This window comes from Bos mutus, chromosome 26 (genome assembly GCF_027580195.1).
Source record: "Bos mutus isolate GX-2022 chromosome 26, NWIPB_WYAK_1.1, whole genome shotgun sequence".
Lineage (NCBI taxonomy): Eukaryota > Metazoa > Chordata > Mammalia > Artiodactyla > Bovidae > Bos > Bos mutus.
This window is the reverse complement of record NC_091642.1, coordinates 37,174,461-37,200,793: the sequence shown is the minus strand read 5'-3', so window position 1 is coordinate 37,200,793 and position 26,333 is coordinate 37,174,461.

The window sequence follows — 26,333 nt, the reverse complement described above, 5'->3', positions numbered from 1 at the left end:
AACAGCTGAGAAGCAAAAGGCAAAGGAGAAAGGGAAAAATATACCCAACCGAATGCAGAGTTCCAGACAAGGAGAGATAAGAAAGCCTTCTTAAGTGAACAATGCAAAGAAATAGAGGAAAATAATAGAATGGCAAAGACTAGAGATCTCTTCAAGAAAATTAAATATACCAAGGGAACATTTCATGCAAAGATGGGCACAATAAAGGACAGAAACGGCAAGAACCTTAAAAAGTGGAAGAGATTAAGAAGAGGTGGCAAGAACACACAGAAGAATTACACAAAAAGTCTTACTGACCTGGATAACCACAATGGTGTGATCACTCACCAGAGCCAGACATCCTGGAGTGTGAAGTCAAGTGGGCCTTAGGAAGCATTACTACGAACAAATCTAATGGAGGTGATGGAATTCTAACTGAGCTATTTCAAATCCTAAAAGATGATGCTGTTAAAGTGCTGCCCTCAATATGTCAGCAAATTTGGAAAACTCAGCAGTGGCCACAGGACAGGAAAAGTTCAGTTTTCATTCCATTCCAAAAGAAGGGCAATGCCAAAGAATGTTCAAACAATTGTAATCATTTCACACACTAGCAAGGTAATGCTCCAAATCCTTCAAGCTAGGCTTCAGCAATATGTGAATTGAGAACTTCCAGTTGTACAAGCTGGATTTAGAAAAGACAGAGGGACCAGAGATCAAATTGCCAACATCCACTGGATCATAGTAAAAGCGAGGGAATTTGGAAAGAAAACATCTACTTCTGCTTCATTGACTATGCTAAAGACTTTGACTCTGTGGATTACAACAAACTGTGCAAAATTCTTTTTAAAAAAATATTCTTAAAGAAATGGGAATACCAGACCATCTCACCTGTCTCCTGAGAAACCTGTATGCAGGACAAGAAGCAACAATTAGAATCAGACATGGAACAACATACTGGTTCAAAATTGGGAAAGACGTACGTCAAGGCTGTATATTGTCACCCTGTTTATTTAACCTATATGTAGAGTACATCATGCAAAATGACAAGCTGGATGACTCACAAGCTGGAATCAAGATTGCCAAGAGAAATATCAATAACCTCAGATATGCAGATGACACCACTCTAATGGCAGAAAGTGAAAAGAAACTAAAGATCCTCTTAATGAGGGTGAAAGAGGAGAGTGAAAAAGCTGTCTTAAAACTCAGCATTCAGAAAACTAAGATCAGGGCATCCAGTCCCATCACTTCATGGCAAATAGATGAGGAAACAATGGAAACAGTGGCAGATTTTACCTTCTTGGGCTCCAAAATCACTGCAAATGGTGACTGCAGCCATGAAATTAAAAGATCCTTTCTCCTTGGAAGAAAAGCTATGAAAAACCTAGACAGCATATTAAAAATCAGAGACATCACTTTGCTGACAAATGTCTGTATAATCAAACTATGGTTTTTCTAGTAGTCACGTATAGATATGAGAGTTAGATCATAAAGATGACTGAAGGCCAAAGAATTGATGCTTTCGAACTGTGGTGTTGGAGAAGACTCTTTTTTTTAATTTTTGGAGAAGACTCTTGAGAGTCCCTTGGACAGCAAGGAGATAAAACCAATCAATTCTAAAGGAAATCAATCCTGAATATTCATTGGAAGGACTGATGCTGAAGCTGAAGCTCTAATACTTTGTCCACCTGATGCAAAAAGCCGGCTCATTAGAAAAGACTCCAATGCTGGGAAAGAGTGAGGGCAGGAGGAGAAGGGAACGACAGAGGATGAGATGTTTGGATGGCATCACCAACTCAATGAACATGCATTTAAGCAAACTCCAGGAAATAGTGAAGAACAGGGAAGCCTGGTGTGCTGCAGTCCATGGGGTTGCAAAGTGTCAGACACAGCTTAAGCGACTGAACAACAACAGCAGGTTCTGGCCTAAATGCTTTTCATAAATGTCAACAGTTCATAAAATCCTTACAGTGTAAAATATTACACATTTAAGAAAAAAACCATCATTCTCCTCTAATGATATTTTTTCCTGAAACTTCATTTGCTTTCTTAAGCAGAAGTTGCTGCCGCACAAAACTTTCTCCACATCCAGAGTCAAAGTCTGCCTGAGAGTCCTAGTAAACTCCAGTGGGCTCTGTTTTGACAGCTAGTCACAACTCAAGCCCACTATGTTTCTATTAAGAATGCAGAGAGGTTTGGAAAGCACAGCTTTGTAGAAGTTTATTTTTTAATTTTATTGGAGTATAGTTGATTTACAATGTTGTGTTAGTTTCAGGTGTACGGCAAAGTGATTGTTATACATATGTTCATTCTTCTTAAGATTCTTTTCTCATATAGGTCATCACAGAATATTGTTTCCTTCCTTAATTGTTCACTGATGATTTCATTCCTCTCTTCCTTCCTCTTTTCCTCTTCTCCCTTCTTTGCCTCTCATCTCTCCCTGCCCCCTGCCCCTTCCTTCCTTCTACCCTATTATAGAAAGTGAGGTGTTAAGGACATTTTCTATCAAGAGTCCAAACTCTTTTTGATTTATCTTGAATGTGTAGAATATTAAAAATACAAGGGCCTCAGCGGTCATCAGAAGGGCAGTAGAGGCCCAGAGAGGTAAAGGATTTTATCTGAGATCAACTAAGTGAAATTCTACCAAGGTCAGAAAGCTGCTTCATGATGTGTGCTCAGTTGTGTCTGTCTCTTTGCGACCCCGTAGACTGTAGCCTGCCAGACTTCTCTGTCCATGGAATTTTCCAGGCAAGAATACTGGAGTGTGTTGCCTTTTCCTCCTCTAGGGGATCTTCCTGGCCCAGGGATCGAACCAGTGTCTTCTGTGCCTCCTGCATTAATAAGTGGATTCTTTACCACTGAGCCATCTGGGAAACCCAAGATACTACGTAGCAGGAGTGCAATCAACCCCAACCTGGAAAGGTGTCAGAAGAGCAAAAACAATGTCTGCTTGTCTGGGGGGTGTGTTGGGGGGAACATCCTTTTCTTAATTACTTAATTCAGTCTCAAATCAGCAAATTCTTCCCCTTCCCCTGAAGGACACCAGGATTCTTCACCAGGAGCCTCATAATGAAAAGAAAATCTCTAACCATATCCAGCACTTCAAAAACCCTGGTGGTGAGGATCATGTAGCCAAGGGCTTAGAGACAGACACAAGGAGTTAGGGTTTGGAAATACACACGAGAGGAGGAAACAGTACTTTTATTAATCTGTGCCTTAAAACTCTTTAAGTCACTTGATTGTAGAAGAGGACCAACACACTAAGAAGACTTCAACTTCCCTGGTGGTACAGTGGGTAAGCATCCACCTGCCGATGCAGGGGACATGATCCCTGGTCCAGGAAGATCCCACATGCTGTGGAGCAACTAAGCCTGTGTGCCGCAACTCCCAAAGCCCATGTGCCTAGAGCCTGTGCTCCGCAACAAGAGAAGCCTCCACCATGAGAAGCCCAGACACCAAAACCAGCCCCTGCTCGTCACGACTAGAAAAAGCCCGTGAGCAGCAATAAAGACCCAGTGCAACCAAAAATAAAATAATCACTTTTTTCAAAAAGAGAAGACTTCAAGAAGGAAAACTTGAAAGTGGTTTTACATTTTGGAAGCTGAGGATTCCAGATCCAACAACCGCGGTAACAGGCTGGTGAGGTTCTCAAGAGTCCTTGAGTGTTCCCATCCCAAGGACTTCAACATAGGAATTTCTCCAAAGTCAGTTTTTAGGCTTTAGCTTCTTCCATTGTGAAACAAGAGATCTGATCCACATGACTGCCAAGGTCCTATCTATATGTAAGAACTCTGTGACTCCACAGTCATATTAAAATCATAAAAAAAAGCAAAAGGTGATTCAATAGCTTGTTAATTTTTTTTATCATCTTGATATTTTTTTCATCCCAGTTTGTGGCTTGGTGAACAGCATGAACCTGTGGGAATAGCTTTGATACCCCAAATTACTTGTAAGAATTTTATCTCATGATTTTTCTTCCTAAAGGATGTTACTGCTACATTCTCTTTGAGATCCTTGCCAACAAAACAGGATAGAAGCAGACAACTGTTAGAGGCCAGAAGTGTCACTGCAATGTACCCCAAGGTGTTCAGAATAAAGCCAATTTTTTTTCACATGCCCTACAACACTCCACCTGATCTGGGTCCTCTTTACTTTCCCGGGTTGTATCATGGCTTCTCTCCCCCCATTTGATTTATTCTGGACATACAGGCCGTCCCCTAGTTCCCCAGAGACACCAGCCTGTGTCCCAGCTCAGGAAGGCTGTTTTCTTCCAGCCCTTGTATAGGTTGTTTTCTCTACCGGAGCTCTCTTCCTTGACTCTTGGTCTGCTTGGATGATTCAAGACTAGATATCCCATCACCAGGGCGGTCTTTGCTGACCTCATCATCTGAATTGAAATCAATGTGCCCTATTTTTCTTCCGAGCACTCAGTGTAATTTGTGACTTGTCTATACTTGTGTGTTTTCTTCAATATCTGCTTCCCTAACTAGACTGGAAAGTCCTTGAAGGCAGGGGCTATCTCTTTTTGTTGTTCACTGTTGTATTCCCTAGCACCTGGTAGGCACTCAATAAATATTTGCAAAATTAGTGAATGAAAGAATGCACTCACAGAAAATTCCTAGCACCGTCAGCTCTTTCTGGTTGTTTGTATATGACACAACACTATGAGAACACTTAGCAAAACTGTCACTTTGACCCTGTTTTGGCATTGTGGAACTAGTTATTGGTCCTTCTAAGTTGGCAACTGTCCCAGTGTGTGTTTATTCAAGCTGAATCGGGCTCTTTAATGACTCAGTGGGAACACCATCCAGCCAGTTAATGCAACCTCAATTCTCTCAATCTGAGTTCTTGCTAAACTGCAGGGAAATTCTCCTGGCCAAGAAAAGACCTGGGATTTCGAGTTTGAACTAAAGTGTCCTTAAGAGAGAAAATCAAATGAATTTTTAGTGATTGATTTTTGCCTATGAATAATAGTCAGAGTTAAGTCATATGTGAAATTACTACACAGTCACCTGACTGCAATCAGTTTTGCTTAGATGTTGCTGGGACCATATGAAAAAGGGGTTATTTGTTAAGAACGGACGAGTTCCTTTAAAATTCTGTAGCAATCATGCCTCTCTCTCTCTTTTTTTTCTTCTAGTCCATGGAAAGTGTTATCTCAGGCAGCTTTGTGCAGGAAGTTGGGTTTATCACTTCCTCACAGTTGCAGTTTGTCTAGGACTTAACTACATGCTATCAGATTACATCAAAATGTAGGCCTTTGTGTGTTTAACTCATCAAAGGAGTGGACCCTCAGGACTTGATATCACTTCACTGCATATGCAGCCATGTAGCAAAACAAAGCCTATCTAACAGGACAGAACTATTTCTGTTGTGTGGCAGCTCCCCTAGCTCAAGCTTGCAGAAATGGTTGAGTTTCAGGTGTCTGCAGGGTTTCACTTCTTGTTTTTATATTTATCTCTTTTTAGAATTGCAGTCATTTGCCTGGTTGTATGCAAGGAAGGAAAACCCAAAATATTACCTACCAGGGAGGACAAGATAGCTCCCATTCAGCTGGAGGCAGCACTAACCTTACCATCTCGATTTTCACTTGACTTTTAAAATCGTGACCATCAGAGTCTGGGCTTTGGTGTGCGCCATGTGGGGAGTTTGAATCCTGTCTCCTCCACTTCCTGGTTGTACATCCTGTGGCAGGTTATTTTACCTCTCTGAGCCTTGGTTTTCCCATTTGAAAATTGCAGATAATAATAGCCTTTTGGTATGGAATAAATGACCTGATTTAAATAATATGTGAAAAGTACTTGTGGGATGTGTCCCCATAGGAAGGATGTGCATATTTTAAAGCTGGAGGGGTATGCCATGCCCTGCTGAATGGCCAGGGCTGGCAGAGCTGTCCTGGGCTGGCTGAAGTTTCTCAGGCTGCACTTCCACCTCTGGGGCCTTGTTGCTATTTTCTTCTCTGTGGAGTTCCCTCTTCTCTGCGGTGGGCTGGGTGCCAGATGCTGCCTCTATTGGCAGCCACAGGAAGCCAATGCAACTGTGAAGTAATACTTCTGCCCCAGGGTTGGCTCCGCCCTGTTGACCAAGGGTTTTGAGATCTGCTCAGCCAACTCCTTTTAATGCCTTGCCTAAAAAGGTCTTCTCACCTGGCTCTGCTGGCCTGAGAAATGGCTGACTACCGCAAAGGCTTCAGACAAACAGCTTTCGGGGGATAGAAATGATGAAGTGAACCTTTTTTCCCCAGCTCAACGCTTCAGAAGTTTGGGGGTACCATTTTGTAGTCACTCTCCAATTTGATGCTCGTTTACCAAAATCAGATGTCAAAGGAAGAGACAGGCCTTGATACTATAAAACTCTCCAAGTCAGTGGAATATAATGAGGCACTGTTGAAGTTATTTGCATCAAGGCAGTAAGCAAATTTTCACAGGTCTATGACTAGAAAGAAATTAAGTTACACCTAAAACTTCCCTGGTGGCTCAGATGGTAAAGCATCTGCCTACAATGCAGGAGAACCGGGTTTGATCCCTGGGTCAGGAAGATCCCCTGGAGAAGGAAATGGCACCCCACTCCGGTACTCTTGCCTGGAAAATCCCATGGACAGAGGAGCCTGGTAGGCTACAGTCCATGGGGCTGCAAAGAGTCAGACACGACTGAGCGACTTCACTTACTTTTCTTTTCTTTACACCTAAAAAATGCTATACTTGAAGAAAGTAAGTGTTTTTCTTTTAACAAATCTGAAACCATTTTAAATATGAAATTGATTTTGCCATACATCAACATGAATCTGCCACGGGTGTACACATGTTCCCAATCCTGAACCCCCCTCCCACCTCCCTCCCCATACCATCCCTCTGGGTCATCCCAGTGCACCAGCCCCAAGCGTCCTGTATCCTGCATCGAACCTGGACTGGTGATTTGTTTCTTATATGATATTATACATGTTTCAATGCCATTCTCCCAAATCATCCCCCCCTCCCTGTCCCACAGAGTCCAAAAGACTATTCTATACATCTGTGTCTCTTTTGCTGTCTCGCATACAGGGTTATCGTTACCATCTTTCTAAATTCCATATATATGCGTTAGTATACTGTACTGGTGTTTTTCTTTCTGGCTTACTTCACTCTGTATAATTGGCTCAAGTTTCATCCACCTCATTAGAACTGATTCATGTTGATGTATGGCAAAACCAATACAATACTGTAAAGTAATTAGCCTCTAATTAAAATAAATTTAAATAAAAAAATATGAAATGGAATCAAGCCTAATGCTTTATTGCTGCTTTACACTCTGGTTATTCCCAGATGGCTCCCTAACTTCATAGCTCCCTCCCTTTTGGCTCCTGAGTTGGCAAAATACGCCGTGAGCCACACTTTGCCTCAGTTGTTTAGAGGATCACTTCAGAGTTGCCAGGGCAGCTGGCTTTCAGAAGGTGTCAAAGGTTCCCATCCAGTGGATTTTGCCTCTGTGTCTGGGCCCTTGGAGTGAGCTCTTTGGCTGTTTCTTTAGCTTTTGTCCCTGGATGCTGTCTCTCAGAACTCCTCTTAGAAGCCACAGGGCCAGTTCCACTTCATCTTCAAGCCCCCTACAGGAGACAATTCAAGCTGGATTCAGCATCTTGGGCTCCCCTGTATCTAGGAGGAGAGTTGGGACGTTTGGCTACAACCCTTTTAGGATAGTTGTGAATGCCAAATGGACACCAGCCCCTTCTGTAGATTGATAAGATTAAAAATAAAAAATTTTCTATTTGCAAAAGCCGTAAATGCACACACACACACACACACACCCTATAAACACAGAAATGTATGAAGTTTAAAACTAAAGGCCCTTGTATCAACCTCTTAGTAATATTTCTTTATTATATACTATTCCAGATTTATTTCAGTGCATATCTAAAGTATTGTACTTAAAAAATAAAGAGAGAGAGAATGGAATGCCTACCTATTCTTCAGAAATTCGCATGTTTTCTTTGACAGTGTATCTTGGATGTGAAGTCATTCGGTCGTGTCCGACTCTTTGCAACCCCATGGACTGTAGCCCACCAGGCTCCTCCCTCCATGGAATTCTCCAGGCAAGAGTACTGGAGTGGATTGCCATTTCCTTCTCCAGGGGATCTTCCTGACCCAGAGATCAAACCCAGGTATCCTGCATTGCAGGCAGACGCTTTACCCTCTGAGCCACCAGGGAATCCCAAGAGGCTTTTCCCTTTTCCATTTCTTCCTTTGGTTTCCTATGAAGCCGTTGCATTTTTTCCCTCTGTACTCACCAGCCAGATTGTCCACTGTCTCTTCCCTGATTTTTGCCAAGTGACTGTTCACCAGCAAGTGGTCTGGTGTCCTTTCCAAATGAGGGTCTGACACTTGTTTTGCTCCCACTTCCCAAAGCTTTAAATTTCCTTTATCAAGCAACTTCTTATGCTGGGAAGACCACAGTCAGTCTCTACTGCTTCCTCACAGTCTCAGCTTCTTCAAATTACTTAATAGTGCCTTTGATTAATGACTTGCACACTTGCTTTCTTTAAATATTTTATGCTCCAAATTTCATTTATTCTTTCAACTGATTCTTATGATTTTTTCTTTATCTTTCCTTCATCTGTTTGGAGCTTACCTCTTTTTTTTTTTTTTTCTGATTACCTCCTTTCTTTGATAAAATAAAAGGACAAAATAATATCCAACCAGTAATATCCAGCATAATATCTTTAGACTTCCTTCATGGAAATATAGGTAGAAGATTCTTTAAATTCAGAAGAACTTTATTTTTAGCAGATTATGATGAAAGAATATAGTTTGTTATAGTTGTACAAAATATCAGGATGGAAACTGGCCCAAGAAAGGTTCGCTCTCAAGCACAGGGATAATCCATGATTTTTATTAATTGTTTCCTTTTCACTTTTCTTTCTGGTCTGCTTTTGCATTTCCTTGCCTCCAGCACTAGGTCATTTTCCTTGAGTCCTTTTTCTTTTTGTAAAACAGCATGAGTAAGTGGAAGGAAAACAGACTGTGGAGTGTAAATAGACCTGAGTTTCAACACAACACTGCCCGTTACTAGTTGTGGGTCTGGGTGAATTATTTATCCTTTCTGAGCTTCACTTTTTTCTTCTGAGGATTGCCTTTGAAAACATAAACATATTCATAACGCATCTAGCATAGTGTCTGGTCCATGAAACATACTTAACACATGTAAAGGTAAAGGCATTACCTTTACACTATGGCTTTCTCCCTCCCTCACTCCTCCTGTAATCTCTTGCTAGTCATGATTAGACCTGGATGATCTCTACATTTACAGTCTTTGAAAGTAGTGGCTTGCCTCTTCTTTCCTCTTAATATTAGGTCAACAATGTGATGTATCTGCCAAAAAACAGCTTGTGCAGTCTTAGTCTTCATTCTAAGTGAATGCGTGTAAGTTAGATGTGTCCAGAGTCATCATGTTAGAGCCTAAGTGGGTTTTAGAGACCAGCTGCTTCAACTGTCTTTTTAAAAAATTTTGTTTATTTTTTTATTGAAGGATAATTGCTTTACAGACTTATGTTGTTTTCTGTCAAACCTCAACATGAATCAGTCATAAGTATACACATACCCCCTCCCTTTTGAACTTCCCTCCCATCTCCCTCCCCATACCACCCCTCTAGGTTGATACAGAGCCCCTGTTTGAGTTTCCTGAGCCATACAGCAAATTCCCATTGGTTATCTATTTTACATATGGTAATGTAAGTTTCCATGTTACTCTTTGCATATATCTCACCCTCTACTCCCCTCTCCCCATGTCCATAAGTCTATTCTCTATGTCTGTTTCTCCAGTGCTGCCATGTAAATAAATTCTTCAGTACCATTTTTCTAGATTCTGTATATATGCGTTAGAATATGATATTTATCTTTCTCTTTCTGACTTAATTCACTCTGTATAATTGGTTCTAGGTTCATCCACCTCATTAGGACTGATACCATTGTGTACATGTACGACAGCTTCTTTATCCATTCATCTGTTGATGGACATCTAGGTTCTCTTGTGTTCTAGCTATTGTAAATAGTGCTGCAGTGAACAACGGGATACATGTCTCTTTTTCAGTTTTGGTTTCCTCAGAGTATATGTCTGGGAGTGGGATTTCTGGGTCATATGGTGGTTTTATTCCTAGTTTTTTAAGGAACTAGGAATAAACTCTTCTTATTTAACAGATAACTAAGTGATATCGCAGCTTCCCAGTTGGCTCAGTATTAAGTAAAGAATCTGCCTACCAATGCAGCAGACTCGGATTCGATCCCTGGGTTGAAAAGATCCCATGGAGAAGAAAATGGCAACCCACTCCAGTATTCTTGCCTGGAGAGTCCTGTGGACAGAGGAGCTTGGTGGGCTACAGTCCACGGGGTGGCAAAGAGTTGGACAAAACTTAGGGATCTAGCAAGCAGCATGAATGCATAAGTGATATAGCATAGATAAGCTATTTACTTAAAGCCCATAATAGAGAATACATGAATACTGAGATTTCCTCACTTCAGAAAATGCATTTTAAAAAAAGTTGAGGCAAAATTCACATAACATAACCATTTAAAAGTTTACGTATCAGCAGCAGTTAGTACCACAACTTTTATCTAGTTCCAAAACATTTCCATCACCCCATATTCATTAAGCAACCACTTCCCATCTTCCTTCACCCTAGCCTCTGGAAGCCACTAATCTGCTTTCTGCCTCTGTGGATTTGTCTATTCTGGATATTTCATATAAATGAAGTAGTACACCACATGACTTTTGGTGTCTGACTTCTTTCACTTAGCATAATATTTTCGGAACTGAAAAAGTTCATGCTCATTGTTCAGAAATTCAAACCTATAGGAAAGTATAATGAAGAAAATAAAAAATATTCTGTAATCCCACCATCATTGGTGAAACTGCTAACAATATGCTGACAATTGCTGTTCCCATTGTCTCCTGCATAAATAGGTTTGCACTATTCACACCTTTTACTTGAATTTGGTTTTCCACTTTATGCTGTATATGAAACAGCTTCCTGTGTTGACATATAGAGAGCTTTTTGTTTTCTTTTATGGATTGTATGGTGTTTCATTATATGGTTTTAGCCCAAGTTTTTTAACAAAGCCTGCTGATGAACATTCTCCCTTGTACTCTCTCCCACTCAATTCTTTGATAAGTAAAACAGTTTATATCCTAAGCTGCTGAATGTGTATTACTTTGAAATCCCAATATTGGAGAAAAATAAATAGGAAAGGCTTTTGTTCCCCTGGGATCTGCTTGGATACACTGGAAAATGGGTGCATCAGTAAGAGTTTGATAAACTTTGAGGTTGCTTCTAATTTTAGATTCTTTGATTCTTGGTATTCATACCCAAATCATGGTAACTGTACAGACACAGAAACTAAGTCTAGAACTAGGAGTTAGGAGGCCTGGGATTAGCCCTCCTTTTACCAAGGACTAGCTCTGGGACTCTGAAAGTTACTTACCTTTTCAGACTTAAGTTTCCTTATCTGTGAAACAAGTTGAATGAACTAGTTAGTCACTGCTGCTGCTGCTGCTGCTAAATTGCTTCAGTCGTGTCCGACTCTGTGCAACCCCATAGACGGCAGCCCACCAGGCTCCTCCGTCCCTGGGATTCTCCAGGCAAGAACACTGGAGTGAGTTGCCATTTCCTTCTCCAATGCATGAAAGTGAAAAGTGAAAGTGAAGTCGCTCAGTTGCAACCCCATGGACTGCAGCCCACCAGGCTCCTCCGTCCATGGGATTTTCCAGGCAAGAGTACTGGAGTGGGGTGCCATTGCCTTCTCCAAGTTAGTCACTAGTTAGTTCTATTTAATCACTAGAACCAGTTAATGAATTAATGTGGTGGATTCTAGTTGAGGTCACTGCCCAGTTTACAATGATTCCCATTCTGCAAGAACAGCTCTGCTTCATGAGGTAGGCCTCTAGCAACCTTGTGTTGTGTTATGAGACCCTCCTCTCTCAGTCATGTCTATTAGTGGAAGCCATTTATCATAAGTCAATCCAATCAAAATTCTTCTTTAGGTTTTTTGAATCTGAACCACAGAAATGTGGGCAGTTCCTCTCTTGTGGTGAGGGAATGTGAGAAGTGAAACTTGGTAGCCATTGGTAACCATATATTGTTACTGTATCAAGGTTCTAATGTGGCGAATGAAGGGGTGGGACTCTTGTGCTGTGAGTTAGTGTGGGCGTAATCACATAAAAAAGGAGCTACCTTTAAATGCAGTGTGGTTTCCTGGCTTATATCCTAGAACAGAAAGAAGACAGTGGAAAAACTGGTAATCCAAGTAAATAGTGGTTAATAGTATTGTACCGATGTTAATATTTTAGATTTAACAAAGATGTCCTGGCTACGTAAGATGTTAACATTAAGGGAAGCTGGGGAACTCTCTAAACTCTGTAACTATTTTTGCAATATCAAGTGACATCGTGTGTTTCCTGATATCATGTGATGAGAAGGGCACAGCATCACTTCTGTGTTGTTCTTTTAGAAAGTACATACAGTCATCCCTTGGTACCTGCTTGAGATTGGTTCTGGAAATCTCCCATAGTTATAAAAATCCTTGGATGCTTAAGCCCCTTATATAAAATGATGTGATATTTGCATAGTACCTACACACATCCTCCTCTATTATATAAATCATCTCTAGATTACTTATAATATGTAATACAATTTGAACAATTGCTGGTATATGGCAAAGTTGCTTTTCAGAACTTTCTGGAATTTTTTTCAAATATTTTTGATCCATAATTGGTTGAATCCATGGTTACAGAACCTGAGGGTAGAGAGGGCTGATGGTACCTACATTTAGCCAGGGGGAAGCATCACTGAGAGACAGTCTATGAGTGACTAGAAAGTGCCTTTCAAAAATATCAAGGTCATGAAAGAAAAAGAAAGATTAAGGAACTCTCCTAGACTGGGGAAACTTAGAAGACGTGAAAACAAAATATAATGTATGATCCTGGAGTCCATCCTGGATCTAGAAAAGATCATTAGTGAGGTATTGGAAACTTTTGTATAAGATTTGTAGATTTGCTAATATTGTATTAATATTAATTTAGTTTGGTTTTGATCATTGTTCTGTGATCATAAACAATATTAACATTTGGGGAAGCTATGAGAGCACTCTTGTAGAGAGGAATTCTTTGTATTATTTTTGCAACGTTTTTAAAGTCTAAAATTATTTCAAAATTTAAAAGCTTACTAAAAGATGACAACATCAAAATGATGTAGGCTCCAAATACACATCCCTCCACAGAAGCAAAAACATTTAGAAACTAAAAGCCAACCTTTTCAGAACTCTGGAAAATAGCAAAAAAAATTTTCAGACCAACCAAGTAAATGCTGAATCAAGAGAAAGTTAACTTAAAAGTGGTAGAAAACTTTTGTGGCATTTTTACTTGCCCTTGCCCCACTCCCTCCTTCATTGGGTGGCAGTCTTGAAGATAGCAACCTGAGTTTCCAGTGGGAGACTTGGCCCTGGTTCTGAAGAAGGCAGAGCAGACCTTACTCAAATCATCATGTTTATGTGTTCTAACTTGTCTGGAGGCTACCTGGAGGATCAACACAAGGTACGTCTGTTTCACCTAACTCAGAACTTACTGGCGCAGAAAGGTGGTGGATATTGCTTATAACAATGTAAGGTGAAGAGAAACCCCTCCGCTACCTAAGACAAAAGACTGTGATTGGGGCATACAATAGACTGCTTAAAGCCTGGGAGAAAAAGCTGAGGAGAGACTTATTGTGGGAAGTTAAGACATTCAAAGAAGCCCATGCTGCTGCTAAGTCGCCTCAGTCGTGTCCGACTCTGCGACCCCATAGATGGCAGCCCACCAGGCTCCCCTGTCCCTGGGATTCTCCAGGCAAGAGCACTGGAGTGGGCTGCCATTTCCTTCTCCAATGCATGAAAGTGAAAAGTCAAAGTGAAGTCGCTCAGTCATGTCCGACTCTTAGTGACCTCATGGACAGCAGCCTACCAGGCTCCTCCGTCCATGGGATTTTCCAGGCAAGAGTACTGGAGTGGGGTGCCGTTGCCTTCTCCAAAGAAGCCCATATATACTGAGAAATTCAGAAGGCCACACATATGTACAAGGCAGGGCACATCCTCAGCAAAGACCTGGAAAACCCTCAGCTATCACTTCTGGATATCTTTAGGCTCAGTGCAAGTAGCAAGTGAAAGCTATGGCAAAGTTGTTTGAAGCCTGACTAAGTGTTAAAATAGTGCCCCAACACAGCCAATCTACAAAGAAGGGGAGAGGTGTTTATTTTTTGTTTGTTTGTTTTAGCTCCTGGAATCAAGGAAATCTCTTCAAGGCACTAACTGAACATGGCCAAAGGAACGGAGACTTCAGTAGCTATGCTGCTGCTGCTAAGTCGCTTCAGTTGTGTCTGACTCTGTGCGACCCCACAGACGGCAGCCCACCAGGCTCTCCTGTCCCTGGGATTCTCCAGGCAAGAACACTGGAGTGGGTTGCCATTTCCTTCTCCAATGCATGAAAGTGAAAAGTGAAAGTGAAGTTGCTCAGTTGTGTCTGACTCTAGTGACCCCATGGACTGCAGCCTACCAGGCTCCTCCATCCATGGGATTTTCTAGGCAAAAGTACTGGAGTGAGGTGCCATTGCCTTCTCCGTCAGTAGCTATACACAACAAGAAATACGGCCTCTACAAAAATCAGTAAATAAATGGACTTGTCAATAAATTGAAATTTATTTACTTGTCAGTAAATAAATGGACTTTTCAATAAATTGAAAAGTCAGTAAATAAATGGACAACTGCAGCCTTCAGCGATCAGAACAGCAAACCCTGGAGAAGAAAGAATATATGATTTCTCAATTTATAAAATTTAAATATACAATTGTCAACAAAACTCACAAATTATACAAAGATACAAGGAAATCTGGCCCAAAGGACAAAAATAAATTGACAGAAACTATCCATGAAGAAGAGCAGGCATAGGAGTTCCTAGACAAAGACTTTAAACTGACAGTCTTAAATGTGTTCAGAGCTAAAGGAAATCATGTACAAAGAATTAACAGAAACCAGGAAAATGATATACAAACACAATGACAAACACCAGTAGATAGAAACTATAAAAAGAAATGGACTAGAGATTCTGGACCTGAAAAGTACAATAAAAAGAAAAATTCCCTAGAGGGTTCAATAGACAATTTGAGCAGAGAGAAGAAAGAATCATGGACTTAAAGATAAGACAGTTAAAATTATCCATACTGAGGAACAGAAAGAAAAAAAGAGAAAAGTGAACACAGCCTAAGGTATTTGTGGGTAAAATCAAGCCAACCAACATAAGCATTTTGAGAGTCCCAGAAGGAGATGAGAGAAAGGGGGCAGAGATATTACTTAAAGAAGTAATGACCACAAACTTTCCAAATTTGATGACTCTACACATCCGAGAATCTCAACTAAATCCAAGTATGATAAACCCAAAGAAGTCCATACCAAAATACACTATAATCAGACTTCAAAAGACAAAGAGAATTTGGAAGCAGTAAGAGAAAAGAAACTCATTATGTTTAAGGGGTTCTCAATAAGATTAATAGCCAAATATCTCAGACAGAGGCAATGGGAGGCAATATTTGAAGTGGTGGGGGGAAAAAAACCTGTCAATCAAGAATTCTGTGTCTGGCAAAACTACTCCTAAAGATTAGAGGAAAAATTAAGATGTTCTGGAAAACAAAAGCTGAGGGAATTTGTTAACAGAACACCTGCCTTACATGAAATGTTAAAGGGAGTCCTCAGGTCCACCTTGAAGCCCTTCCAAGAGATAAAGATCTTCAGTAAAGATAACTACACAGGTAAATACAAAATTCAATATTATTGTATGTTTTAACTTCTAAGTCTACTTTTAGTTTCATACTTAAGTGCAAAAAAAAATTTGTAAATCTATGTTGGTGCATGAAGCAAAAAATTCAAAATATATAATGGTGCGATTGAAACCTATCATTTTGGGGGGAAACGGTATGTGTAAACACACATGTGTGTGTTAGTAAACAGATTATACACCCTTATACATGCATGCGGCTATATGGACATAAAACATCTCTGAAAGGGTATACAAGGTAACTGTTAGGTTGTTTCTTTAATAATTTTGAGGGCTGAGTGGTAATGGTCCCAGCAGCTAATTCTTGTTCTTTATTTCAAATCTGCTGCTTTTTTCATTTCTCTACTTCCAGAAAGGTGCTGCCACTTATCCAGTTGATTATGTCAGAAAGGTGGGAATTAGGTTTGTTTCTTCTCTTTTCCTCACCCCTGTCCATTAAATCTATCTTTAAATCCTGTTAATTTTATTTCTAAAATATATCTCACCTTTACCTACTTTTATTGCAGAAGATGTTGAATATCCCCCAGTGCTTGTTGTTCCTTCCATCCTTGGTCATAGAACACTTGATTTTCAGATGGGCTGTAGTCTCTAGAATAACAATTTTATCTCTAGTACCCCTTGCAACTGGATGGGGCCATGTGACTAAGTTCTATGTTGAGTTGTAACCAAAAGTGTCACGTCATTTTTAGAAATGATCTTAAAGGGAGGGGACATGCCATTTTTCCTCCCTTATTCATTTATGTTGGCTGGAATGATAGCAAAATGGCTGGAATTAGAGCAACTGTCTTGAATCAGGAGATGAAAATCATGTTGAGAAGCAAGATAGAAGGAATCTGGTCCTTGTTAATTGTGGAGCCACCAATCTCATTTTAAGTTAACTATGTACAGTATTCAATTATGTGAGAGAGAAATAAATATCTATGTGTCCTTGTTACTGTAATTTGGAGTTTTCTGTCACAGATGCTCCTAATCCCATCTGATAAAATGTCTATATTCCAAGCTTCAACCCCTTAGTCCAAGCCCAGCCTATCTTACTTGAGCTACTGCAACATCATCCTGATTGTCCCCACTACATCCAATCTTAACCTCCCTCTCCATTCAGTTCTGCACACTCCAACCAGAGTATCATACATACATACACACATACATACAAGAACAAATCGCTCTCATTTCCAACCTTTTAGTGAAATTCCATTAGTTTCTTTTTTAAATTTTATTTTTATTTAAAAAATTATTGGAGTATAGTTGATTTACAGTGTTGTATTAATTTCAGGTGTACAACAAAGTGAATCAATTATACATATATACATTCTTTTTTTATTTTTTAGATTCTTTTCCCGTATAGGCCATTACAGAGTACTGAGTAGATTTCCCTGTATGATACAGCAGGTCCTTATTAGTTATCTATTTTATATATAGTAGTGTGTGTATGTCAATCCCAATCTTCCAATTTATCCCTCCCCACCTTACTCCTTGGTAACCGCAAGTTTGTTTTCTAAACTGTGACTCTACTTCTGTTTTGTAAATAAGTTTGTTTGTACCCCTCCTTTTTTTTTTTTTTATTAGATTCCACATATAAGTGATCTGTTAGTTTTAGAATAAGTTCAAAATTCCCAACACAGGCTATTCAGTCTTTCATTATCTGACCCCTGAAACTTCAGCTCATCTCTTGCTACTTCCCTCAATCATTTTCTGGCCTTCAGTCACATTGAACTCTCAAATATCCTGTGCCCTCTTACTATTCCATTTATCACAAATCATTTCCCCCCAGTACTTACTGCCTAGCTCACTCCTATTAAACTTTCAGGAAGTTACACTTCCTCAGGAATTGTAGTCAAGGGCCATTACTATGCTTCCTCATGGCCCTTGTAGATTTTTTTTTTTTTAATATTCTTTACTTCTACTTCTTAATTATTTGTGTAAATACTCATTTAATGTTTCAGGTGCTCTATAAGCCGAATGTACCTAAACATGCATTCAATGGCCCATGTAGATTTTTTGGCTTTGACTTAAAAAAAAAAAAAAACCAATTAAACTTGAAAAACTTTTAGTCAGTGCACCCTCTTTTTAGTTTGTTACCGGTCCTACCAATTCATGCCATTTCACAGACTTATGTCCCTTTCCTGTGTCCTCTAGACCTTTGTTTCTTTTGTCCGTCTCCTCCACTAATCTAGAAGGTCCATTAGGGTAAGGATGGAGCTTGTTTTCCATATCACTGTATGTTTTCTGTCTTAATATGCTTGGGACATATCAAGAAATCCTTGTCCAATGAAAGAAGACCATGACTGAACTGTCTTTGTTATAATTAAGTTTTTTTTTATTCCTTTGGCTTTATTTTCAATATAAGATCCTATGTAGAGATATGAGTGGAGACATCCACACTTGGTAAATATTTCAAAATAAATTTTGAACGAACTTAGCATAAGATTCTGAACTTTAAAGCTAACTTCCACCCTTTAAAAAAAAAACTAATGGAGTAAATAGAAAGTAAATATCATATGTTTATACTTTTGTAAGTTTCAGAAAGTTTACAAAAACATTTCATCTGGGTCACCTATTTCTTGGGAAGGCAACTCTCTTTGCAATGTTTATTAAATCTAAAATTATCCCCAAAGAGAAAGTTTATTTTAAAAAGGGGGGAAGGAGAGAGGAGCATCCTTCTTATGGATTTCCAAGTTTAATTATGAATGGTTTTGACTTTATTTTGAACCAAATGATCCTTGCTTCCCTGTTGCCTTTTCATCACGTACTTAACACCGTTACATCAACATCTTTGCCAAAGTTTATGGAAAGGCACCACTTTGGAGAATGTGCTCATATGGGGCCATTATGTACAGCTGTGTAAGTTGTTGGCTGAACACAGGCACCTAGACCAGGGCCCACAAGGACTGTAAGCCACCCTCTGTTCCCTACCAAGCTGCTGTGCGCCCTGGTGTCGGTCTCCCTCACCCTAGAGGAAGAAGGTGCTCATGTGCCAGTAGCAGACCTGTGCCCTTTGGGGAGCAAGTGCTTCTCTTTTCCACCCCTAGCCTTGATTCTTGCCATAAAGGAGAAGCTTTAACAGACAATGAAACTAACACCAGTAAAGAGGCCAAAGCTAGTGATGGAGAGAGAGGGACTCTGTGGCATCCAGTCATGTTTCCTCTTTTTAAAAAATTTTTATTTATTTGGCTGTGCGGGATCTTATTGAAGCATGCCAGATTTTCAATCTTCATTGCAGCATGCAAACTCTTAGTTGTGCATGTGGGATCCAGTTCCCTGGCCAGGGATCAAACCTAGGCCCCCTGAATTGGGAGCATGGGGTCTTAACCTCCAGGGAAATCTGTGTTTCCTCTTTTCTTAATCAGGAGACCATACCCTTGCTTCCCTAAGATGTGGTAGTTTGACCCTGCTGCTAAGTCGCTTCAGTCGTGTCCGACTCTGTGCGACCCCATAGATGGCAGCCCACCAGGCTCCTCCGTCCCTGGGATTCTCCAGGCAAGAATACTGGAGTGGGTTGCCATTTCCTTCTCCAATTCAATCCTAACCCTTTAAAAAAAAAATTAAATTCTTCCTGTTAGCTTTAACTAGTTTGATTGACTTTTCCTTTCTTGCAGGCTATCTTCAACCTCTTCTAGTTCTAATGTACAGTACAATAACCATGGGATCAGCTGGGACAGATAGCTGCAGTGGTATTCTGTTTCAGAACCAGTGAGGGGCAAGGGGACAAATTTATAGCATTTTATTATTTCCATGGTGTAAATACTGCAGCCATGGCTGATTTCAGGCTCCCAATGTGATGTCACTGGTAGCTTGACAGAGTTGGGAAGAATCACACAGTTGGCTCTTACAAGTGTGTAGGACCACTTCCATTTGGTCCAGCTTTGTCCACTGATGAGTACGTAAAAGTTACTGTTAGTCCCCAGCTGATAAGCCCACAGGGTGAAATATGGCCTCACATGTACTCTGTGTAATCTAAAAGTGTTTAAAATATTTTGGTTAGTTTTCAGTGTTTAATATCATGATATTGTACTCAATATGCCAGCAAATTTGGAAAACTCAGCAGTGGCCACAGGACTGGAAAAGGTCCGTTTTCATTCCAATCCCAAAGAAAGGCAATGCCAAAGAATGCTCAAACTACCGCACAATTGCACTCATCTCACACGCTAGTAAAGTAATGCTCAGAATTCTCCAAGCCAGGCTTCAGCAATATGTGAACCGTGAACTTCCTGATGTTCAAGCTGGTTTTAGAAAAGGCAGAGGAACCAGAGATCAAATTGCCAACATCTGCTGGATCATGGAAAAAGCAAGAGAGTTCCAGAAAAACATCTATTTCTGCTTGATTGACTATGCCAAAGCCTTTGACTGTGTGGATCACAATAAACTGTGGAAAATTCTGAAAGAGATGGGAATACCAGACCACCTGATCTGCCTCTTGAGAAATTTGTATGCAGGTCAGGAAGCAACAGTTAGAACTGGACATGGAACAATAGACTGGTTCCAAATAGGAAAAGGAGTTCATCAAGGCTGTATATTGTCACCCTGTTTATTTAACTTATATGCACAGTACATCATGAGAAATGCTGGACTGGAAGAAACACAAGCTGGAATCAAGATTGCTGGGAGAAATATCAATAACCTCAGATATGCAGATGACACCACCCTTATGGCAGAAAGTGAAGAGGAACTGAAAAGCCTCTTGATGAAAGTGAAAGAGGAGAGTGAAAAAGTTGGCTTGAAGCTCAACATTCAGAAAACGAAGATCATGGCATCTGGTCCCACCACTTCATGGGAAATAGATGGGGAAACAGTGGAAACAGTGTCAGACTTTATTTTTCTGGGCTCCAAAATCACTACAGATGGTGACTGCAGCCATGAAATTAAAAGATGCTTACTCCTTGGAAGGAAAGTTATGACCAACCTAGATAGCATATTCAAAAGCAGAGACATTACTTTGCCAACAAAGGTTTGTCTAGTCAAGGCTATGGTTTTTCCAGTGGTCATGTATGGATGTGAAAGTTGGACTGTGAAGAAGACTGAATGCCGAAGAATTGATGCTTTTGAACTGTGGTGCTGGAGAAGACTCTTGAGAGTCCCTTGGACTGCAAGGAGATCCAATCAATCCCTTCTGAAGGAGATCAGCCCTGGGATTTCTTTGGGAGGAATGATGCTAAAGCTGAAACTCCAGTACTTTGGCCACCTCATGCCAAGAGTTGACTCATTGGAAAAGACTCTGATGCTGGGAGGGATTGGGGGCAGGAGGAGAAGGGGACGACAGAGGATGAAATGGCTGGATGGCATCACTGACTCGATGGAGGTGAGTCTCAGTGAACTCCGGGAGTTGGTGATGGACAGGGAGGCCTGGCGTGCTGCGATTCATGGGGTCGCAAAGAGTCGGACACAACTGAGCGACTGATCTGATCTGATTGTACTTAAAAACACATATTCCCACCTTTTCATGAAAAATGGGAATATATTGTAATGTTGGGCCTGGTGCTTAGAAAAGTTCAATAATATAACCAAGGTGGCATGGAGATTATCCAAAGTAACACAGAAGTGTCTGAACCACAGAAAGAACTCAGGTCTTCTGATTCCAAACCAAAGCTTGTCCACTTCCTCAAGTTGCCTTCTCATGTCCTTGTCCGTCATCCTCTTTGCTACCATTTGCTTGCTTGGCATTTTCTCTGGAACTGGTGTTTCCCATTTACAAGGTGTAATGTGACCAAAGTTTGTTAAGATCATATCTATGGGCTCATAAGCAGGTGAATCATGACAGAGAGTCTGTGCATTGACCAACTATCTTCCCTGTTCACTTTTACTTTTTAGAATACTGATTGCTTTTTTGTAAAGAGAATTCAAGTTCATTTCCAAAAAGAAGGAGGAGGTAGAGGAAGGAGATGGAGATAGCAAAGAACAGGGTAAAAGTAAACAATTACCCTCACACCTGACGTTAACCCTTGTTATAAAAGAATATTACTTCACACATCTTATGTACAGGTCGAGAAAAAGACTGCTAGTTAGGAATGGGATCATTCCCGATGTGCTATTTTTAGATAACAATATTAAGTCCAATCCTATTTAAATTTGACAAAAGAAAAATAAATTAAACTGAAGGAACAGCTGAACTTTAAATAAATGTTTATCACAAGGAAAATTAGGTTTTTAAAGATATTCCTAAGATTAAAATGAGCATTAAGAGTTTTGCATCATTATGGTTTTTTTTTTTTTTTTCACTTTCATGCTGCAATTTTTGAGAGCATCTTTGGTGTAGTCCCAGAAGAACTGAGGACATTAGTACAGGAAAAATGCCTCTTATCTCACCTTTCCCCTGCTGAATTTAGTTAATTCATTTTATTTTTTAGTGGTTAAGGTTTTTAGTATTTATATTGTTTTGTAACCATAATTTCCACAGTTGTTTAATCTTAGTTCTGTGTGTAAGTGAATTCAGTGCTCTGCACCAGTCTTTGATCATATCTTCTCCATCCTTGAGTTCTTTAATTCCTCTCTGGCTCATATGTATTTCATCACCAAGTAGCCTCCCTGCCACCGTCGCTCTCTGCCAAGAAGACTGTGTAGTAGCTCTTGAATGTATGTAGTCTTGAGAATGCTGTTCTGTTACCTTGAAAAATAGCCTGGCTTGATATAAAAATTTTCAGGTACACTTTCTTTTTCTCATAATTTAGTAGATATTGCTCCCTTGTCTTTTGACATAGGTCTTTTGCCATGGTTTCTCTATTTATCTCCTTGGAGTCATCATTGGAATTTTTTTTTTTTTTCAAAAAAGGATTTACATGTATTATTTTCCCTGAACTTACTTTCACATTTGAGATGTTAACTTGTTCCCTTTACTGGTGCATTACAATTTATCTTTATAAGCATGTTCCAGTAATTCGTGCATGAATAAGACCAGGGAAGGTTTGAAGCTTGTTTGGCTTATGGAAACAAAACAAAAATCTTACAAATGACTTGTTTTTCTTGCTTATTTTCCTTAAGAATTGTTTATCCTTAAAGTTCAGTTCTCAGTGTTGTTTGTACTACACGGTTTTTTTCCCTTGTAACTTGTGTGTTCCTTTAATATGTGTTCCTTTAATTTTTTTCTTTGAGAACTTGAAACATTATGTCTGTATGATTTGTTAGGTTTACTACTTCAGGGACATCTGTTATCTTTAATTTGGACAGTTTCATCTGTCTTCCATTTCTATTATCCTCTTTCTATTTACTTTAATGTCTTTGAATTATTAACCATAGTCATTAAGAAACAAAACTGAAGCCTATTTATTGCATTAATGATTGAATTTTCAGCAAATGCCTATTATTTCCCCTATGGTTTATATTTACTTAATAGTTCTTCAGTAGTATTATTTTAGCCTTTGATTTGTTTCCTTAACTTCCACCTCCCTTTTAATCTCATTATCTTTTTTTTTATGATCTTGTCATTGAGCTCTTTTCCTCGTTTCTTTGTTGCAACATATTTACATAGCTGCCATACTGTTTCTGAAAATGTTGCTAATGCTTAATATGTGAAGCTATTTCTAGATCTTCCATTTGCTTGAATATAGTTGGGTGAATTCTTCTTTCTTTTTCAATCTGTTTTTCTATCCTAGGTTTTGTGCTCCATCTACTTTTAACTAGCTTGAAGGTGTGAGGGGAAGGAAATGGATTGTTCATCTTAGCTGTGCCCAGGGAAGTTCCATCCCTGGGAAAAACTTCTAGATTTAGAGTCAGACAATCTCATCAGTATTACCAAGCATGGGTAACCAAACCAGCAAGCCCATCAGATGTCACAGGAGTCCCTCACAGTCATGAATAACTGTATGGTGAAGAGGAACTAAAAAGCCTCTTGATGAAAGTGAAAGTGGAGAGTGAAAAAGTTGGCTTAAAGCTCAACATTCAGAAAACGAAGATCATGGCATCCGGTCCCATCACTTCATGGGAAATAGATGGGGAAACAGTGGAAACAGTGTCAGACTTTATTTTTTTGGGCTCCAAAATCACTGCAGATGGTGACTGTAGCCATGAAATTAAAAGACGCTTACTCCTTGGAAGGAAAGTTATGACCAACCTAGATAGCATATTCAAAAGCAGAGACATTACTTTGCCAACAAAGGTTCGTCTAGTCAAGGCTATGGTTTTTCCTGTGGTCATGTATGGATGTGAGAGTTGGACTGTGAAGAAAGCTGAGCACTGAAGAATTGATGCTTTTGAACTGTGGTGTTGGAGAAGACGCTTGAGAGTCCTTTGGACTGCAAGGAGATCCAACCAGTCCCTTCTGAAGGAGATCAGCCCTGGGATTTCTTTGGAAGGAATGATGCTAAAGCTGAAACTCCAGTACTTTGGCCACCTCATGCCAAGAGTTGACTCATTGGAAAAGACTCTGATGCTGGGAGGGATTGGGGGCAGGAGGAGAAGGGGACGACAGAGGATGAGATGGCTGGATAGTATCACCGACTCGATGGACATGAGTTTGAGTGAACTCCGGGAGTTGGTGATGGACAGGGATGCCTGGCATGCTGTGATTTATGGGGTTGCAAAGAGTCGGACACGACTGAGCAACTGAACTGAACTGAAGCAGTACTCTTGCCTGGCAAATCCCATGGCTAGAGGAGCCCAGTAGGGTGCAGTCCGCAGGGTCGCTAGGAGTCGAACATGAACGACTTCACTTTCACTTTTCACTTTCATGCATTGGAGAAGGAAATGGCAACCCACTCCAGTGTTCTTGCCTGGAGAATCCCAGGGATGGGGGAGCCTGGTGGGCTGCCATCTCTGGGGTCGCACAAAGTCAGACACGACTGAAGCGACTTAGCAGCAGCAGCAAGCAATACTTTATTGAGCATTTGCTCTGTGCCAGACATTGAAAGAAGAAAAGTGTTTCCTTTATTATGTATTTATGAGCCTATGCCTGTGCCAAGTGCATTACGTATTATTTGCTCAGTACAACATTATGAAATATCTTTACCAGCCCTTCCCACTTTCTTTCTTTGGCTGTACCATGCAGCATATAGGATCTTAGTTCCCCAAACAGGGATCAAACCTGTGGCCCCTGCAGTGGAAATGCAGAGTCTTAACCACTGGACTGCCAGGGAAGTCCCCAGCCCCCATTTTTTGAATGAAGGAACAGAGGCTTATAGAAAAGTTATATAATTTGCCAAAAGTCACAAAGCTAATATGAAAGAGTTGAACTTTGAAACTGTGCCTAAATTATGAATGCTTATTATGAAAGATTTTGTTTTGTTTTGTTTTGTTTTTTTGAAAAGCTTTTTTTTATCAGGACATTTATGTAATATTGGGGAATACTTGTGGAACTTCACTCCACCATGATTTGCATGTAATGTATTAAAAGCGTAGGATTTTTCTTTTCCAAAAATAATTCTGGCTTATAAATGAAATATGATCTAGACTTGTTTCAAAAATAATCTGGTAAAAACTGGGAGAGGGGATAGATGAAACAAGATTGATCATGGGCCCACAGTTGAACTGGGGACTTGAAGCATGCAGGCTCATTGTACAGAGTTCTACAATGATCACCCAATTAATGACTTTTCATCACAAAAGCTCTTGAAAAGTTGAACCACTTTATGGGCAATGACTCTATCTTTTGGTATAATGACTCGTCATTCCAACGTACTCTAAATAAATACACCATGTTGTCGTTTAGTCCTTGAATTGTCCGACTCTTTTGAGACCCCATGGACTTTTAACCCGTCAGGCTCCTCTGTCCATGGGATTTCCCAGGCAAGAATACTGGAGAGGGTTGCCATTTCCTTCTCTGGGGGATGTTCCTGATCCAGAGATCGAGGCTGCATCTCCTGGATTGACAGGTGGATTCTTTACCACTGTACCACCTGGGAAGCCCAGATACACCATGCTGCTGCTGCTGCTGCTGCTGCTGCTGCTAAGTCGCTTCATCGTGTCCGACTCTGTGCGACCCAATAGATGGCAGCCCACCAGGCTCCCCTGTCCCTGGGATTCTCCAGGCAAGAACACTGGAGTGGGTTGCCATTTCCTTCTTCAATGCATGAAAGTGAAAAGTGAAAGTGAAGTCGCTCAGTCGTGTCTGACCCTCAACGACCCCATGGACTGCAGCCCACCAGGCTCCTCCGTCCATGGGATTTTCCAGGCAAGAATACTGGAGTGGGGTGCCATTGCTTTCTCTGCAGATACACCATAAGAAGTGCTTTTTCAACATTATGGTTTTGGGCAAAGACACACGCACCAATTTACTCAATAACATTTTCTCTTCAAAGAACATCATATGAAATAAATTTGAATTGCCTGCCATGTTTGGATAAACCAAAACCAAGTAGAATGTTATTGATTTCCAATGACCTACTATGATATTATGTGACTAAAAGCTATTCACAGGGGTGATATTTAAAATAAATAACAGGCCAGTGGGGAACATCTGTCCCTTTTTTTGAATGGAGGCCTGTTACCAATGGTATTGGACATCTATGAGTAATGATATGAACTTTGGAACTTGGCTATCTCCTACACACCAAGATTACTCTAAGATTAGAAGATTTGGCTGGTTTTGCACTTCATGACCCATCTGT